The sequence below is a fragment of the Leptonychotes weddellii genome, chromosome 13 (assembly GCF_054177405.1).
Source record: "Leptonychotes weddellii isolate Sample4059 chromosome 13, ASM5417740v2, whole genome shotgun sequence".
Lineage (NCBI taxonomy): Eukaryota > Metazoa > Chordata > Mammalia > Carnivora > Phocidae > Leptonychotes > Leptonychotes weddellii.
Genome location: NC_138381.1, coordinates 52,952,390 through 52,970,235, shown reverse-complemented (window position 1 = coordinate 52,970,235; position 17,846 = coordinate 52,952,390). Strand labels below are relative to the sequence as shown.

At 39.3% G+C, this 17,846-nt stretch overlaps 1 protein-coding gene across 5 annotated transcripts in view; it reads left to right on the top strand.

The window, feature by feature from the left end:
• The window catches only part of PPP4R1 (protein phosphatase 4 regulatory subunit 1), a 61,038-nt gene that overhangs the window by 1,198 nt on the left and 41,994 nt on the right, over window positions 1-17,846 (top strand). Inside the window, exon 1 of one of the 5 annotated variants that reach the window (XM_081802578.1) lies at window positions 653-671. The exons of the other annotated variants lie outside the window; for them this stretch is intronic. The gene's annotated coding sequence lies outside the window, so the exon portion shown is untranslated. Of the gene's footprint in view, window positions 1-652; window positions 672-17,846 lie in introns of those variants that run through there. 5 annotated transcript variants of the gene reach the window in all.

Below are 17,846 nucleotides of genomic sequence, written 5' to 3'. Positions count from 1 at the left end.
GGGCCGAAATGTGAAATGGTCATTTGGGGTGTGCTTGTTCCTGGTGGGGGCTCTCCCCCCAGGAAGGAAGAGGCTGGGAGAAGGAAGGTGTGTTTTCTTAGAGTTGCTCGCTCGTATCACTCGGCGGCCAGCTGTAGGGGAGCCTGGTCCCCGTTCCGCCGCCTCGGTTCAGTTGCCTGGGCTCTGGCTGTGTGGAGACTACATACCTGTAATTTCCCTTTAGCTCCGAGCAGTTTTTAGATTGACTCGACACCCCCCCCCCCACCCCCGTGATTTGTGGATTACGGGAAGGTTAGAAGGTGTGGCCTTAGCAGGAGTTACTAGGTTTAGAGAGCTTATTTCTTTAATGCAAATGTTCGCGAATCACCCAGACCTCCATAAGTATTACAATTTCAGCTTTTCTTTGAGAAAGGGACGTTTTAAAAGAGTCGATCTTTTGTTTAAAAAAGCAAAAAAGGAGGGAAAAAAAACAACCTTGACGTTGTCTCCAGAATAGTGTCAGGAAGGAACTGATATTTACAAAGGAATTTGTTTATTTCGTGTGTGCTTTTCTAAGCATCAGAAGATAATTTGGAAATTGTTCTGCGTTGAAATGATAACCATGGTAGAATTTGTGGTGTATTTAGGGGAAAGCCTGCCTGATGCTGAGATTTACTGTGGCTAATACCTAGGTAAGTAATTCAGAGATGGTTGCAGTCTGAAATTGCTCTTTTAAATATTGTGTAGTTAATCCTTAGCATTGTCTAATGTGGTTTCCGTTGGCCAAATTAAGCTTAATTTTTAAATTCCTAGGTGTTTTAAGTGAAGTAAGGGGGAATTTACTATTCAGAAGGGTTCTCTAAGAATTAATTATTTTTAAAGCAAATGAACCATATGCAAAATTAACTTTTGCTAACTCTGGGGTTTTTTTTAAGTAAAAAAACTCTCTTAAAGGGAGCAGTACTAATGTAGTGAAGGACAGTTTTTACATTTCACCTAATGTTTTATGTTATGCCTGCTAGTAAGAAGTTTAAAAGGTTATTCAAGGCAGCCATTGATTGCTTGCAAAGTTAGGATTGGAAAGGTGGCTCTGATTGTTACCTTAAACAGGGGCTTCTCATTCCTGTAATTAGGTTCTAGACTTTATAAATAGAAGACACGTCATTCAGCAGGTGTTTAGGAATGTGTGGAGCAAGAACTTCTGTCTATTCGTTTATTTTCACTGAGGTGCCCTGCACTTAAAGGATGAGCTGTAGTGTCAGTTTCCTCATTGACCCTAAAGGAGTGCAGTCTAGAGGGGAAAGCATACCTGTGAAGAATTCAACAATGATTTATTTATGAGCCTCAAGACGTCTATGTACTGAGGATATAGCTTTGCAAAGGATGGTCACAATCTATGCCCTCTAGTGGCATACAAGCAGTTTTAATATAAGTGTGTTAATGAAGATATCAGAGGCAGTGTATCACAGTAGTTAATAGACAACACTCTGAAGCCGGATTGTTTTGTTCCAGTTTGGGTATCGTCACTCCTACAACTCACTTAAGCTCTGTATGCTTAAGTTTTGTCATTTGCAGATAGGTATAGTAAGTATTGCCTATTTAGAGGTCTTTAGAGCCTTATATAAATGAATGCACATAAAGCACTTAAAACTACTTGGTAAATAGGGCGCCTGGGTGGCTCAATCGTTGAGCGTCTGCCTTCGGCTCAGGTCATGATCCCAGAGTCCTGGGATCGAGTCCCACATCAGGCTCCCTGCTCTGCGGGAAGCCTGCTTCTCCCTGTCCCGCTCCCCCTGCTTGTGTTCCTGCTCTCGCTATATCTCTCTCTGTCAAAAAAATAAATAAAATCTAAAACAAAAAATTAAAAAAAAAAAACTACTTGGTAAATAGTGACTATTATGTGGTGGTGGTTATGAGTGAAGACGAAGGGAAGCTTAAAAGAAAGAGCAGAGAAGGAAATACTGATGTTGAACATTACACTACAGAATTAATACAATTATAGATGCTGCTATTGCTTGCAATTAACTTATTTTTTTTTAAAGATTTTATTTATTTATTTGAGAGAGAGAGAATGAGAGACAGAGAGCATGAGAGGGAGGAGGGTCAGAGGGAGAAGCAGACTCCCTGCCGAGCAGGGAGCCTGATGCGGGGCTCGATCCCGGGACTCGATCCCGGGACTCGATCCCGGGACTCGATCCCGGGACTCCAGGAATCTTGACCTGAGCCGAAGGCAGTCGCTTAACCAACTGAGCCACCCAGGCGCCCCTGCAATTAACTTATTAAAGGTTCTGTTAGTTCCCAGTGCGTTTTAGTTTAGGATAAAACATTAGATATCTGAAGGCATAAATAGTTTATTTGCATATCCATAAGTTGGTTGAAGACTTTGTTAGAATAATTACTACTTTTTTTTTTCAGTTGCTAAGGTTTTTACAGGTGATACCTTTACCCGGAATATTTAGGAACAAAGGATCTTTGAACGTGTGGCCAGTTGAAGGACCAGTTGCTGTCTACTGTGAAGGGAGAAAGAATGAGGGTCAAATTTGGCTATGATGCCTAGGTCAAGGGTAAGAGAAATGGAGAGAAAACGAGAAAGCTTGTCACATCCTGGAGAAGCTGAAGAATGTAGAGAAGGTAGAGGCCCAGAGATGTTCGAGAGAATAGAGCTTGGGCTACCGTTACAACTGGAACGTATCGTATGAGCCTGATTTTCTGTCTCAAGCAATCCTGGTATGGAGGTCTGCTTCTGAAGTAGTTGTGTAGCAGGTCCTGCTGCTCAGCCAAGCTAGGTCTAAGTCGGCCCTTGTGATGCGGAGAAATCACTTTCTGGCCAAACTCTAGAATCTTGGTTGTCTTTCCTAAATGCAGAACCTAGACTACGAAGAGAGTAAATATAATAGTACAGGTGACCTGCAGCTGTGGAGACTAGGAGGGGACCTGGGTGGGGTCTGGACCTTGACGTGGGGGCACATTGCCAGACCATGATAAGAGTCTCAGGTCTTTTGTGTTGATTTGTTTTAAGCCCCAAAGTCTCTGTACAGAGCCTATAGAAAAGTGGGTAGAATGGGAAAAGCATTGGTCAAAGACTGACTTGGCTGATAACCCTTAAGAAAAAGAAATGAAATCGTAGTATGTGAAAAATGGTGCGTTGTATGTACATAGCAGAAGGTCCTTAAGGTAAGTAAATGAAATGATTACGTGCTGTTAAGTTTGTTGTAGGTTGAAAGTGGTATTTTCCATACTGTATCATGAAACATACTTTGAATTTCAAAGTGAAAGCAAGCCAGTGACACCCGTTTGAATAGGTATCTCAGCAGAGTGACTTCAGAGTCGGAAAAACCCTTTCTGTTTCTTGAATAATGGGAGGCAATGCAAAATTACAGGTAGACTTTCATAGAGATTTTAAATTTCTATTATCAGTTTTCCGAAGATGCAGTTGTGATTTACATTTTAGTTGCTAGATTTCTAAAATAGGTGAGATAGGGCTTACAGTGATCTTCCAGTAAGATTGGGTGGGTTAGCTTTCTTAAACAGATTTCTTCTTCACAGCACTCCCGTGAGATGCAGGCTGTGGTATTCTGATATTAATAAATAAGTCAACTGACACACAGACTAAATTATTTTCTCAGGAAATGAAAACTCCGTAACTACCAGCCAGAATTTTAAGCTAGGCCTTCTGAGTCTAAATATTGTATTGGAAATACTGTCTTGTCTTATAATCGCTCAGTTTACAACATTGAGCAGTCCAAGCCTGTTGTATAGGCAATTTGTTTGAACCCATGCTTAAAATACCCTTGAGGCTTAATCTAGCATGCTGCATGTGGTTTGATTTAACCAAGAGGTCATTCGGATGAAGCTTGGGTGTAATATGATTTATGTAGTCTTTGTGTTAACTTTTCTTTCAGCTGTAACTAGCATGATGTCGAAGAGCCTTTGGAGCTATATTACGTACGGCATATGCCATACCGCAGAATTGTTCGTATCTGAAGAAGTTTTGGAAATCTTTCACACTATATTGTTTTTCAGGTTTGAGGGCACTGTTGAATTAGAGTGAATTAAGGATGGATCCAGAACTAATTGGGTATAACTGCCTGAACTGTACTTCTTTCAAAGAGTCTCTGGGCCCTCGGACTACTTTTGAAAACTAGTTTTGATAAGATTCTAAAGTCCTTGCCATCTTAGGGAAGTAAGGAGTAAAAAGTTGGGGCTGTGTGTAGTAGTGGCTGGGGAATGAATTAAAAAACTGTAGGAAGGTGCCCTTGAAAGTCCTGATGTTGAGAAGTGTTGTTAAATGGGGATTTGGAAGAGTGAGTCTTGAGACTTGATAGCATATTTTGATTGCTACCAACAAGACTGGACAGGAAAAATATTTAGAGATAGTATAATTAATATCCTAGAAAAGCATGCTTAAAAATGGTTTTAGTGGTACCCACATGTGTATAGAATCAGTTAATGATGCGTTGGGTAACAATTCTCTACAGAATTTTTTTTTTTAAGCGAAAAGGGGGAAAACTCTTTGTAAATATGCATGTCAGCTGCCTGGGCTTGTAGCTGCATGACTTGGGAGGAAAAAAACAAACCAACCATAGGTTTTTGTTTGCTCTTTCCACCTATGAAAGACAAATAGCCCTTGCTAGATAAAGTTCATTAGTCTGCCACATTTGTTTGATCACTGGTTTATTGTTTCTGGTCTTTTTGCCTCAGTTCCTCCTCTCATCAAAACAATTTTATATTTTAAAATATTCACTCCTTTGTCTTATATTTTGGAATTTGGGATTTTTCTCTCTTGATGGCAAAGAATTTTTGCCATCAGCTACATGATAGGGTGAGCAGTCCCTAGGCTAGAATTAAAGTGTTACTTTGCATTTAACTTGGATCTGAAAATAAACCTAATTTAACGTTTTGGGAGGAGGAGGTGGTGGCGCACCTATGAAATTTGGGCTAAGGAGGTTAAAGGGCCTGTATTCCCTTAAGTTCTGAAGAGGGCACTTTTGCACCCATCTTTCAGCTGGCAGATCACCTAACCCTTCTCCAGATCCATCCTTTGATCCTCCTACCTGTTCAGTCAAGTGTTGGCCTACTTGATGTCAGGTTGGTGTTTGAGCATTTATCATGCTGTAATTCTGGAACACATCTCAGTGTAGTTCCTTTTTTTAAATTTTATTTATTTACTTGAGAGAGAGTGTGTGTGCACAAGTGGGCGGAGGGGGAGAGGGAGAAACAGACTCCCCACTGAGCAGGGAGCCCGCACTGTGGGGCTCGATCCCAGGATCCTGGGATCACGACCTGAGCCGAAGGCAGACTCTTAACCGACTGAGCCACCCAGGCACCCCAATCCCAGTATAGTTCTGTGCAGAGGAAAGAGCACTTGATTTTGTAAACATTAGGCCTGCATTCAGATTCTGGCCCTTGCTGTTTATTCATTTATTATCTTGAGCAAAGTACTTCGTTTTTCTCAGCTGTTCTCTGTCCTTACAATGTTGATGGACTTTAGGGGATGATTCCAGTTTTTGGCTATTACAAATAAAGCCCTGGTGAGCATTCATGTACAAGTCTTTGTGTGGACAAATATGTTCTTTCTCTTGGGTATATACCTAGGAGTGGAATGGCTGTCTCCCTTTTTAAGGAACTGCCAAACTGTTTCCAAAGTGGTTGTACCATTTTACACTCCCACCAGCAGTGTGGGAGAGTTCCAGGTGCTCCATACCCTTGCCAGCATTTGGTGTGGGCAGTCTTCATTTTAGCCATCCTATTAAGTATGTATGGTGGGTTGGGTTTTTCTTTTTTGTAGTTTGAATTTGCATTTCCTTAATGAATAATACTCATAGTTTCTTGTGCTCATCTGCCATTTATATATCTTTGATGAAGTGCCTGTTCAAATCTTTTGCCCATTCTTTCATTGGGTATTTGTTTTCTTTAAGTTTTGGGAGTTATTTATATATTCCAGGCACAAGTTCTTTCTCAGGCTTGTGATTTGCAAATATTATTTTCTAGTCTGTGACTTGTCTTATTTTTGTTTTAACAGTGCCTTTTGAGGAGCAGAAGTTTTGAATTTTGAGGTTTGGTTTATTTTTTCACAAAGGCCCTTTATCAGGTTGAGAAGCTTCCCTCAGTTTAGTGAGAGCTTTTTCGAAATTAGGAGTGGATGTTGGATTTGGTCACATTCTTTTTCTACATCTATGGTTTTCTTTTTTAGTTTTTTTAATATGATGAATTACATTTTTTTTAAAAAGTGCTGTTAATTTTTTTAATAGGAAATTTCAAACCTACACAGTAGATGAGTCATATACTTACCACTTGGCTTCAACTTTCATTTATCCCCCTCTAACATCTGGGCTTTATTGGGGAGTAGAGAGGAGGCAGCCAGCATACTTTAAAGACGTCCCAGGTGTTATGTATTTTAACTATAAATATATCACAAGGCATATACTTGAAGTGTGATCCTATAATCTATGAGCAGAAGGGTATCTAAGGTATGGTAAATAATGTAACTAAGGTATAGTAAATAATGAAAGTTTGAATGATTAAATTCTTTTTTGTTTGTTTTTTTTTAAAAGATTTATGTATTTCAGAGAGAGCATGCGTTGGGGGCAGGGGCAGAGGGAGAGGGAAAGAGAGAATCCCAAGCAGCTCCACATTCATAACGGTGCTGGATACGGGGCTACATCTCAGGACTCTGAAATCATGACCTGAGCCAAAATCAAGAATCAGACCCTCAACCAACTAAGCCACCCAGATGCCCCTAAATGATTATTCTTTAAACATTTGCCTTGTTGGTTCTGCAATAAAGCACATTTGAATAATTACTAAATTCACTTTCATATTGATCACCAGATTAAGAAAAGCAACATCTTGTTTATTTCTATCATGCTAAGCACATTTCGGGCCAGCCTTTATGGTAGCAAAAGAATACTGGTGAACAAAAGTTGAATTTTATATTTTAAATTGGTTTGCCATATCATCTAGAGGATCACACAAACTTTAAAATTGTGAGCTGTGTTGTACCTCTAGTGAGCCAGTGATCCCAAAATTACTGAAATCAAGAGCTAGAGGGCAGATGGTATCTTTGTCCTTCAAGCAGAAGAAAGTTTAGGCTCACAGTCCCCCAGATAAGGGCGGCAAGGTGGTGGAGGCTAGAATACAATTCAGATCTTGTAGGTTTTGATGTTCTTTTCCTAGATATCATCTAACATAGCTCTTTGGGTGCAAAAGGGCGGTGGGTGAAATTTGGATTTTATTTTTTAATTACCATTTATGGTCATACTGTGTGTTGAACATTGTACTTTCCTTATAGTATTCCCCATGAGGTCTGTGGTAACCACAAAGTTACAAAGGTGGTATCCGATGAGGCTTATCTGATGGTTAAATAATTTGCTCAGTCACCTAACTTGAAAGTGTTAGGTTAATGAACCTATGTGACACAATCTTTCTTTATTACCTTTTACTACTATATTCTTACTGCCTTCCAATTTGACTTCCCTTAATTTATCACTTACTTAGGTCATTAACTTCCTAAAGGTTCTGGAGGATATAAAGGTACTAACATGTTCTAAGTATTTGGTGGGTAAAATGATTTTTGTCCTAAGTTGCTCCTGTCTGTCATAGAAATATTAGGAGCAAAATACACAGTTTTTCTTTGTGTTTTAAAGCACTCATGTATGGGAGAGCCAGTCGTTGCAGTAAAAGTGGGTAAGACCATTGATGGGATCTAATATGTCTGATCATCATCTCAAGTGGCCGTTCCAAAATCTAATTTATATTTAAATTTACTGCTTTATATTTATAGACAAAGTCAGACTTGATATAAGTCATTTTTACATTTAAATCTATTAACTTAGTTTTTGCTAGAAATAACTTCAAAACTTCAAATAAATTCAAGACTCCATTTATTAGAGTATTAGAGGTTGGTGGTAATTTGGACCTGGATTAGCTCTAATTTTATATTTGGATTACCTCTGGAAAAAAGGATTACTAACCAAAGTAATTGGGTTAATAAGACTGTAAGGAAAATGTTTACTCACTGAAGGGAACAAACAACACATCTATAATGTAGAAGAGATCCGCGCTTCAAGGGCTTTGGTATACTGCATGCTCCTCTGGCACATACTGTTTAGGAAGCCTGATCTTGGTAACTAATTTGACAGTAGATAAACACACTGATGCCTCTTATTTATATGTATACTTGAGGGAAATGTTTTTAGAATACTCACATAGAATGAACTTTAGGAAATTATTCTTGCTTACCTTCAATTAGGAGATTAAACATGCTATAGGATGGCTTTATATGTTTCAGTAAAGGTCATTTCCAAGGATTTAGTAAACTTTTAATTATATTTAAAGGAAGGCTATCTGATGAACATATTGTCACAAAGTACAAATTGAAACAGCATACCTGTTGCTTGAGGCTATAAGGATTAAGTTATATGGTCCTTCAAATTTGTTGTCTTTATTCTTTTTTTTCCCCAAGCAATGACTTAATTGCATTTCTGCTACGTTCCGAGACCAGGGATTGGAAAGTTTCAGTGAAGGACCAGACTGTAAATGTTTTAGGTTTTTTAGGCCACGTGGTCTCTGTTGCAGCTACTCAGGTCTGCCAGTGTAGGATGAAAGTTGCCATAGGCGGTACAGAAATGAATGAGCAGGGCTGTCTGCCAATAAACTGTGGGGGCCAGTTTCACCTGCGGGCCATGATTTGCTGCCCCTGCACTATACTGTTAAGTCCAAGGTCTGTAACATGTTTACTCTTTACCAGTAGCAGAGTACCCATCACACAGTAGACCTTCAGCACGTGCTTGCTAAGGTGAGTCTTGGTTTCTCTGGCCAAGCTAAATATGGTCATAAAACCATACTTGCAGTCAAATAATGAAAAAAATTATTTTCAAAATAAATGTGAAAAATTGATTTAATTGAATTAATTGAAAAATTTCAGACCCACACAGAAGTTGCACAGGTGTTATAGTTAATTCCCAAAACTCTTCACCTGCCTTCAACTACTGTTAACATTTTGCCAGTTTGCTCTGTTTTCTCTATACGTTTGTATATACACACAATGTAATGTATACATTGTTCTTAATCTTCTTTGCATCTTTTGAGAATAAGTTTAGAAATCAGGCCCTTTAGCCTGGATCTCCTAAGAGCAAGGCCATTCTCTCATAATCAGCAATCAGATTCAGAAAATGTAACATTGATACAATTCAAATATGTAATAAGTAGTCCATTTTCAAATTTCACCGATTGTCTGATAATGTTTTTATGCAACCATCCTGCCAGTCCTGGCTCCAGTATTGCATTTAGTTGTAGTGCCTCTTTAAAAGCCTTTCTCTTTCATGGTATTGATATTTTTGAAGAATCAGTTTGGTTTTATATGTGTCCTCATGATTTGATTCAGGTTGTGGCTCCCCCCTCCCCCCCGCCCACCAGGAATACTACGTAAGCAATACTGTGATTTTTCTCAGTGCTTCATCTCAAGAGGCACCTGATGTCAGTTGTCCATTATTGGTGGTGGTAATTTTAACCACTTGGTTAAGGTGATGTGTCCAAGATTTCTTCACCTAAAGATTCTGTTCTTTCCTTTTGTAATTAGTAAGGGGAATAGTTTGACACTGGGGAAATATCTCATTCCCAAACAAACTTTGACCCATTAGTGTTAGAATGTGTCCATGAGTCTTACTTGGATCAATTTACATTTACCGGCTGGCAGTCTGCTTTACAGAAGAGCTTCCCCTTTCTCCCTATTCATTTGTTGGTTTATTTATGAAAATATCATCTTAAAGCCCCATATCTTAAGGTAAGTCTTAAAAAAAGGATTAAATCTCCAAGGTACATCTCGTTTTCATTTCCTAAAAAGAATGTAAAGAATTGGGAGACAGAAAATTTGGCAAGTTTTATTGTGGCCTAAGTAGTATCGGGGGAAAAATTGGAGGCGAGCGAACACATTGTCTGCTTTTTTTTTTTTCTTTTTCTGTTTTAGAGGCTATTATGAGAGACTGTATGGCGAATAGAAGGATGTGTTGTGATCAAGCTTGGTGAAAGTCAGGTCCTACAAATTAACCATTCTCTTCGGTGTGGTACTTCTCAGAGGCATTAATATGCTAATGAGCTTGTCACTATCTTAGCAGAGGATGAAGTACCCTAGTCCCCTCAAGTATCCCTGTGGGCCACCTTTCACTAACAAATGTTAATGTGCATTATTCAGGAGAAGCATTAGACTCTTTTTTAGGCAATAAAAAGATTAACAGGACAGTCTCTGCCTTCAGGGAATTTATCTATTTGGGTCCAGGGGCAGGCAGAAGAAAATGAAAGAAGAAAAAACAACTCAAACACTGCTATTGCTGGCAGAATAAAAGCTAGGGCACCCAGGCTGGGGGATTCAAAGGAGGAAGAGATCTTAATTAGAAGAGGAGGGGAGCCTGGGTGGCTCATTTGGTTAAGCGACTGCCTTCGGCTCAGGTCATGATCCCAGAGTCCCAGGATCAAGTCCCAGGATCGAGTCCCGCATCAGCCTCCCTGCTGAGCGGGGAGTCTGCTTCTCCCTCTGACCCTCTCCCTGCTCATGTGCTTTCTGTTTCTCAAATAAATAAAATCTTAAAAAAAAAGAGGAAACACTTCCTGGATAGTGTTTGTAAATAGGTAAATTTAAACTGAGTTGAGGGTAAAAGGGCAGAAATGGGGCAAATGTAATAAGCACATAAGACAGGAGAGTTGTGGGAATTGTGATGGGAAGTGGGCCTCTGTTTATGGGCTGTATGCAGGAGAGGGAAAGAGGGTGTGCCAGATCATGGAGTCCCTTGAATTACAGCATGAGAAAGTTGTCCCTTAATCCTGGCTGCTGGGAGTTTTGAGGTAGGGAAGGGAGGACGGAAGGGCAGGGAGTGTATTGAACAGAGTAGAACTTGAGGAAGATGGAAGTGGTTGTCATGTGTAAGCTGGGGTAGAATGAGGGGAGACGAAGTCCATGATTGAGGGTAGTGGTCTTCAGATTTAATCACTGTATACTTCCTAAAATAGTTTCAAAAACTCTATCTCATGCATTTTTAAGTTTACAGTTATTTTTTGAAGCAAAACTTATAAATGTAACTGTTACAAAGTTTTTTTTAAATGGAATCTACATAGCATAACACTTTGATACCAACTGTCATCCATTTTCAAGAATAAACTTTTAAATTGGTAATTTTACCCTGTTCTTTTTTTTCTTGATCTCTCCATTTCCTACACAATTTTACTGAGTAGGTATCTCAATGAAATGGATGGGACTTTTTTAAAAGATTTTTTTTTTTAGAGAGCGAGCGAGCACGAGTGCAGGGAGGGACGGAGGGAGAGCAAGAGCAGACTCCCCTGCTCAGTGGGGAGCCTGATCTGGGGCTCATCCCAGGACCCTGAAATCCATGACCTGAGCTGAACTCAGATGCTTAACCAACTGGGCCATCCAGGCACTCCTGGATGGGGCTTTTTAAAAAGTGATGTATGTATTCATGGATGAATAATTTATTGCCAGAATGAGACAATATTTAGTATCCATTTCTGCTTTTTATTTTAAGACCTATGTGCACTGAGAAATTTTGTTGACGTAAATAAATTGATGGAAAGGGTTTTGTTAGCAGCGCCACTAATTTCCTTGAACTTCTTCCAACTTACATGCTAAAATTTTTAAAAACGTGGTTAAATCATATGATCTCACTGATATGAGGAATTCTTAATCTCAGGAAACAGGGTTGCTGAAGTGGTGGGGGGGTTGGGAGGGATGGGGTGGCTGGGTGATAGACATTGGGGAGGGTATGTGCTATGGTGAGCGCTGTGAATTTTGTAAGACTGTTGAATCACAGACCTGTACCTCTGAAACAAATAATACATTATATGTTAAAAAAAAAAAAAAAGGAAAAATGAAGGGGGGGAAATCAGAGGCGGAGATGAACCATGAGAGACTATGGACTGAGAAACAAACTGAGGGTTCTAGAGGGGAGGGCGTGAAGGGATCGGTTAGCCTGGTGATGGGTATTAAAGAGGGCACGTATTGAATGGAGCACTGGGTGTTATATGCAAACAGTGAATCACTACATCAAAAACTAATGTGTGGTGATTAACAACATAATAAAATAAAATTAAGAAAAAATGTGGTTAATGAGCTATTCAGCCTTTCAAATTTTTTGAAAGCAAAGGATTGAAAAATATCTGACTTGTAGATGTATTTGTTACAGTCTTTAGAGAGTTGATCTCTTAACACTTCCAGTAGTATCTCAATGGGTCCGTTTGTTTGACAGTGGAGGTTTTTCCAACCTTGGGGCAGTGTGACATGGTGGCCTTGGAGCTGAGAGATACATCTTTAACTTGTCCGGTCGGAGGCTGGACATTGTAAAAGGGAAAGCCTTAGGATCCAAACCCCTAGACACATTTTTGCAATAAGAGTACTCCTGGAAGTTGGGGTCTAGAATATCCCTTCAAGTCATCCATCTGATTTATTCCCAGGAAAGTCTTTGTGTCCCTCATGGGGTTCAAGTGCCCCAGTTTGTTCTCAGCAAAAGACATCAGAACCTCTGAATTAGGGTGTTGGGAACTGAGAGGTGGGAATACAGAATACTTTATAAAAGTAGAATTTATAGTTCTTAGCAACTGATTCGATGATGGGGGCCAGAAAGGTACATTAAAAAGGTAAGTGAAGACTTCATGTTTGAGAACGCAAGGTCACAGGGGAGAAAGTCCTGAGGAGGAGCTGGTTTTTATAAGATTGGTTTGGGCAGTTAAATTTTTAGAACAAATGTGACACTGAGGTGGAGATTCTGTGATATACCTGCAAATATGGATCTAGGGATCAGGGCAGAATTTTGGAGGTTATTTGCATTATAAGTGATAGTTGAAGCCATGAATTTTCAAGGGGGAGGGGAGAGGGGTGTGTGTGTGTGTGTGTAAAATGTGAGGACAAAAGTAGAGGGAAACTACCTACATAAAACGATCAGAAAAAAATAAGAATAGTCCAGAAAGGTAGAAAAATACTCAGGATGGTGTACTTCCACAGAACCCAAGAAAAGAGAATTTTAGAGGAGGGTGTTGGGATAGCAGAAGTCAGCCTTGTCAAGTGCTGTAGAGAAGTCAGACAATAGGTCTAAGAAGGGCTCTCTAATTTTGGCAAATTATTGCTGATCCTTAAGACGAGAATCCCAAGAGTGAAGGAGAAATAAGATTGCTTATCTTGAGGAGGTGAAGGCTGCAAAGGGGACTACCTCTTTAAGAAGTTGGATGAGGGGCACCTGGGTGGCTCAGTCGGTTAAGCCGCTGCCTTCGGCTCAGGTCATAATCCCAGGATCCTGGGATCAAGCCCCGCATCAGGCTCCCTGCTCAGCGGGGAGCCTGCTTCTCCCTCTGCCTCTGCCTGCCTCTCTGCCTACTTGTTCTCTCTCTCTCTCTCTGTCAAATAAATAAAATCTAAAAAAAAAAAAGTTGGTGAAAAAGTCATTTTAGAGAATAGCAAGCTTAAGTTCTAGATTCGGTGTGTCAGGAAAAAACCCATGTACTCAGAATTGCCCCTAATTACCTTATATTGCTCCTAAAGCATAGTATACATAGCCTTATTTTCCCTCCTCCATTGTAATGTTTTCCCTCCTCCAATGTGTCCTGGATGAGGCGGTTGGTGTTTAAAGGCAATGTTGTTGGAAAAATATATCTTTAGACAGCAGTAGTGAGATGCTACGTTTGGAGAAGCACATCAGGACAGCTGAAGCCCTTCTGTATCTTACGCTCTCAAGCATATCTGTGGTCAAGAGTAGAATGGTGGCCAGGAGCACTACTCAGACCGCTCTCCCTTGCTTTTGTTCTCCTGGCTACTGGCACTATTCCCCCTGACTTGGTGCCAGAGAGTTCATCAAATACATTTATGACAGTAAGGAATGGGAGATGATTTTTTGAGGGTAGTTCTGGGAACTTAGGCATTTGGAACATTTTCTGAGAGAAGTTGAGATTTAAGAATAGTAGATTCAAAATTCTTATTGAAAGAGCATGAAATTAGCATGAATTTGTAGTATGTCTGAGCATTGTTAACAAGGAATAGAAAAGAGGCTTACTTATGGTATTGATGCAGGTACAACCAGGATTGTCTCCACTGAATTAGAATTCTTCTTGCTTCTCTGTACTCCTTTCCTCCTCCTCTGCTCCAGCGACTAAGGGTATCATAATCGGGAGAGGAGTAATGTGCTGGGACCCCTGGGTGGCTCAGTCGGTTGGGCGTCTGCCTTCGGCTCGGGTCATGATCCCGGGGTCCTGGGATCGAGTCCCGCATCAGGCTCCTTGCTCAGTGGGGAGCCTGCTTCTCCCTCTGCCTGCCTCTCTCCCTGCTTGCGCTCTGTCTCTCTCTCTGACAAATAAAATCTTTAAAAAAAAAAAAAAGGAGTGATGTGCTACCTGGAGTTCTCTTAGAATGCTGTGTAAAGGCAAAAGGTCTTTTGGCTTGGAAAAGACATGATCTTTGCTTCTTGCTTAACTTTAAAAACGTGATTTTATTTAATAATCGAGAATTTTAATAAAGTCTTAGTGTAGAACAGTTGAATAAGCATATATGTTGCCTGGAATTGTTTATTGCCCAAAAGAGGTAACTACTACTGAATTTAAGTTGTTGCTTAGCATTCCTATGCCATTCCTAATTACAGGGTGGCAGTATGACTTCTCTAGCCAGGTAAGAGGATATTGCAAAATGTAATAATGTTACTTTTTAAAAATTAGAAGGCTAGGTTGATTTTGGTTGGCCCCTACTCTTTCTGCCTCGCTTCTATAGGAACCCTGTGTCCCACCTGCGCTACAGTCCTTGGGCAGTTTGCCAGACATGCCGTGGTTTGTCTTTCCTCCCTCACCATCCTTAGATCTCTGTGCCAGGAATGCCCTCTTCCTGCCCTCTGTCCTGCTTGGCAACTCCGGTGTATTTTCCAAGAACTGCCTGACTTTTTGATGTCTTCTTGTACTCACCAGCGCAGATTTAGACATGTAATAACTAACAACATATAATAGTTAACAGTATATTTTGTATGTATTTATTCTTACACCATGTATCTTTTCTTAGTATGTATGTCTATATATGTGTACACATATCTGCACACATATACTTACATGCATACACTTTTGTCTAGTGTTTATATCTGTGTTCCTTGTTGAGTGCTTGGCACTCCCAGTATATGTGCTGCCCTACTTACTGGTTGAAATGGATGAAAACATTTAAAAACACATGGAAACCACATTAAGATTATCTGTATCTAGAAACAGACCTAAATGTAGAGGGGAGGGAACATTTACTTATTTGCCTGACACTATGTTAGAGATTTTATAGACATTATCTTAGAATGTATGTCTTAAAAATCTTTCCCTTTATTGAAGTCTTGTGGTATTTTATAGATGAGGAAGCAGACTCAAATTAATTAGGTATTTGTGTAAGTTCACATAGTTCATGAGTAGCAAAATATGAGATTTGAACCTAGATCTGTCTTATTTTGAAGAGTGTCTGCCCTTTTCACACCACTTTTTGCTGTCACTATGTAGGGGTTAAATTAATCTTCTTCAAACTTCCACATAGATCCAACTTTTAAACTTTCATATTTTCCTTAAATTTAAAACAGCTAAAAATTGGGTCATTGCTTTCTGCTACTTTGGATTTCTGTTGGTGCTGGTGCAAGGAGCTGAGAGTAGGTAGAGGATACATCCTGAACTGTAAAGATATTTTCTCTCTTCCACTATAAGATCTCTTAGCTTTATACAAAGGGAAGTTTTCTGTTTTATAAGTTAACAGAGAGAAATGTCATTTTTCTATGGTTACTTTCTTATTTTTTTTCTTGATCTCTTTATTTGAATTGTAACATGTTTGGTTCTTATAATTTGGAACTAGAAGGATCTGTTGAGTCTAATTTATGTTTTGGGCCTTTGCCATATGATGCCTTAAATATAAGGCTTCAGTTTGTACTCTAGGTTTCTATTCCTATTAGGAATTCTCTTCTATTAGGATTCTATTCTATTAGAATTCACTAAAACCCACAAGTTTTCATTAAAAGATTAAAGAGTACACTTATGATGAGCACTGAGTAATATATAGAATTGTTGAATCACTATATTGTACACCTGAAACTAATATAACACTATGTTAACTATACTGGAATTAAAGTAAAAAACTTAAGTAAAAAACTTTAAAAAGGTGTTATATAGCTTTTTCATGGAAGCTTTTATTTTATAATTATGAGGTTTGAAAAATGAAGATTGCGTACTTAAGTATTTGTTGGAATTCTGTCTCTTATGTAGAGCTTGCAAGTCCTCTTCCTTTTTCCACTCCATCCTGGTTGCCCTTCAGCTAAGACAGTAAATTTACTGGGGAAGAGGAAGTATAGGAATTTGGGGAGGTCAGATAATTTGAAAAAGCATTTTAGAGTGATCATTGTTCTTACATGCTTTTTGGTCAATTTGAAATTTCAAATAACATGAAAAGATGACCTAATTTTTTTACTTCATCAGTGGAGGAGCCTAGGTTTTTAAGGCTTTGAAGCCCTAAAGGGCTATTGCTGCCATAGTGTCCAAGAATCCATAAACTTGAGTTAGTTCTCCAGAAAGAAAGCACTCTAGTGGGGTATGGAGGCATGAAATGTCTCTCTTCATCTGCAGTAATAGTCCTTGTCTTTGTCTATTTTGTCTAATAATAATATCACCACTTTGGCTTTCTTAGGCTTACTGTCTCATGTTTTATCTTTTCTTTTTTTTTTTTTTTTTAAAGATTTTTATTTATTTATTTGACAGAGAGAGACACAGCGAGAGAGGGAACACAAGCAGGGGGAGTGGGAGAGAGAGAGAAGCAGGCTTCCCGCGGAGCAGGGAGCCGATGTGGGGCTCGATCCCAGGACCCTGGGATCATGACCTGAGCCGAAGGCAGACGCTTAACGACTGAGCCACCCAGGCGCCCCTGTTTTATCTTTTCTAAAAAAATTCTTTTCAGCCTACTGATTGAAATTTTGGCTTTAAAACTCTCTCTGTGGTGGATAAGGCTATAGTTGGGTGTTACTTTTTTATTAGTTGGGGATCTCTGCTTTTAAATGTTTAGTCCGCTTATATGTAATGTAATTATTGATCTGGTTGGATTTAGGTCTGTTTTTTTTCTATTTGTCTCTTTTTTTCCCCCCTCTGTTGCTTTTTTCCTGACTTTCTTTTGGGTTAATGATATTTTTTAGTATTCATTTTAATTCCCCTATTGGCTTCCTAGCTCTTCTTTCTTACATGTTTTAGAGAATACTCATAAGGATTATAATTTGTATCTTTATCATCTATCTAGTGTTCTACTTTGCATAAACTATAGGATCCTTGTTAACAGTACAGCTACATTTACTACCTCTATGTTCTCTGTTTTATCAGAGGATATTATTTACTGTACCATCACTCAGTATATGTGGTAGGATTTTTTCATTAATGGTAATAGTCTTTTTTATTGGTTATTTTCTTATTTCTCTTTTTTGTAACCTGTGACAGACATTTGCAGGATGACTGGGTAAGACCTAAGTGTGCAGTCTGTAACTATGGTAACCAAATCCTTGTGGCCTCCATAAAGATGAGATCCAGAATCTTACTAGTCCAATCAAGAATTGATAAATCTTGAATTCAGAAAGGAGGGTTCAGGCCAGAGTGATTCCACAGATACTGGCAAGAGGTCACAGTTATGGGAAATAGAAGTAAAGCTTTGTCACCAGTGCCCATGGCAGAATGGAACACCTCCTTTTGTAGAGAAGTAATTGTCAACCGTGATGGATAGAGTGGTGTCCAGAGTTGAAGCAAAATACGATTTTGCTGCCCTCTAACAGTATGTTTCTTAAATATGGTTGTTCAACAATCTGCATTTGAATTAGTAGAGGTATTTATTAAAAATG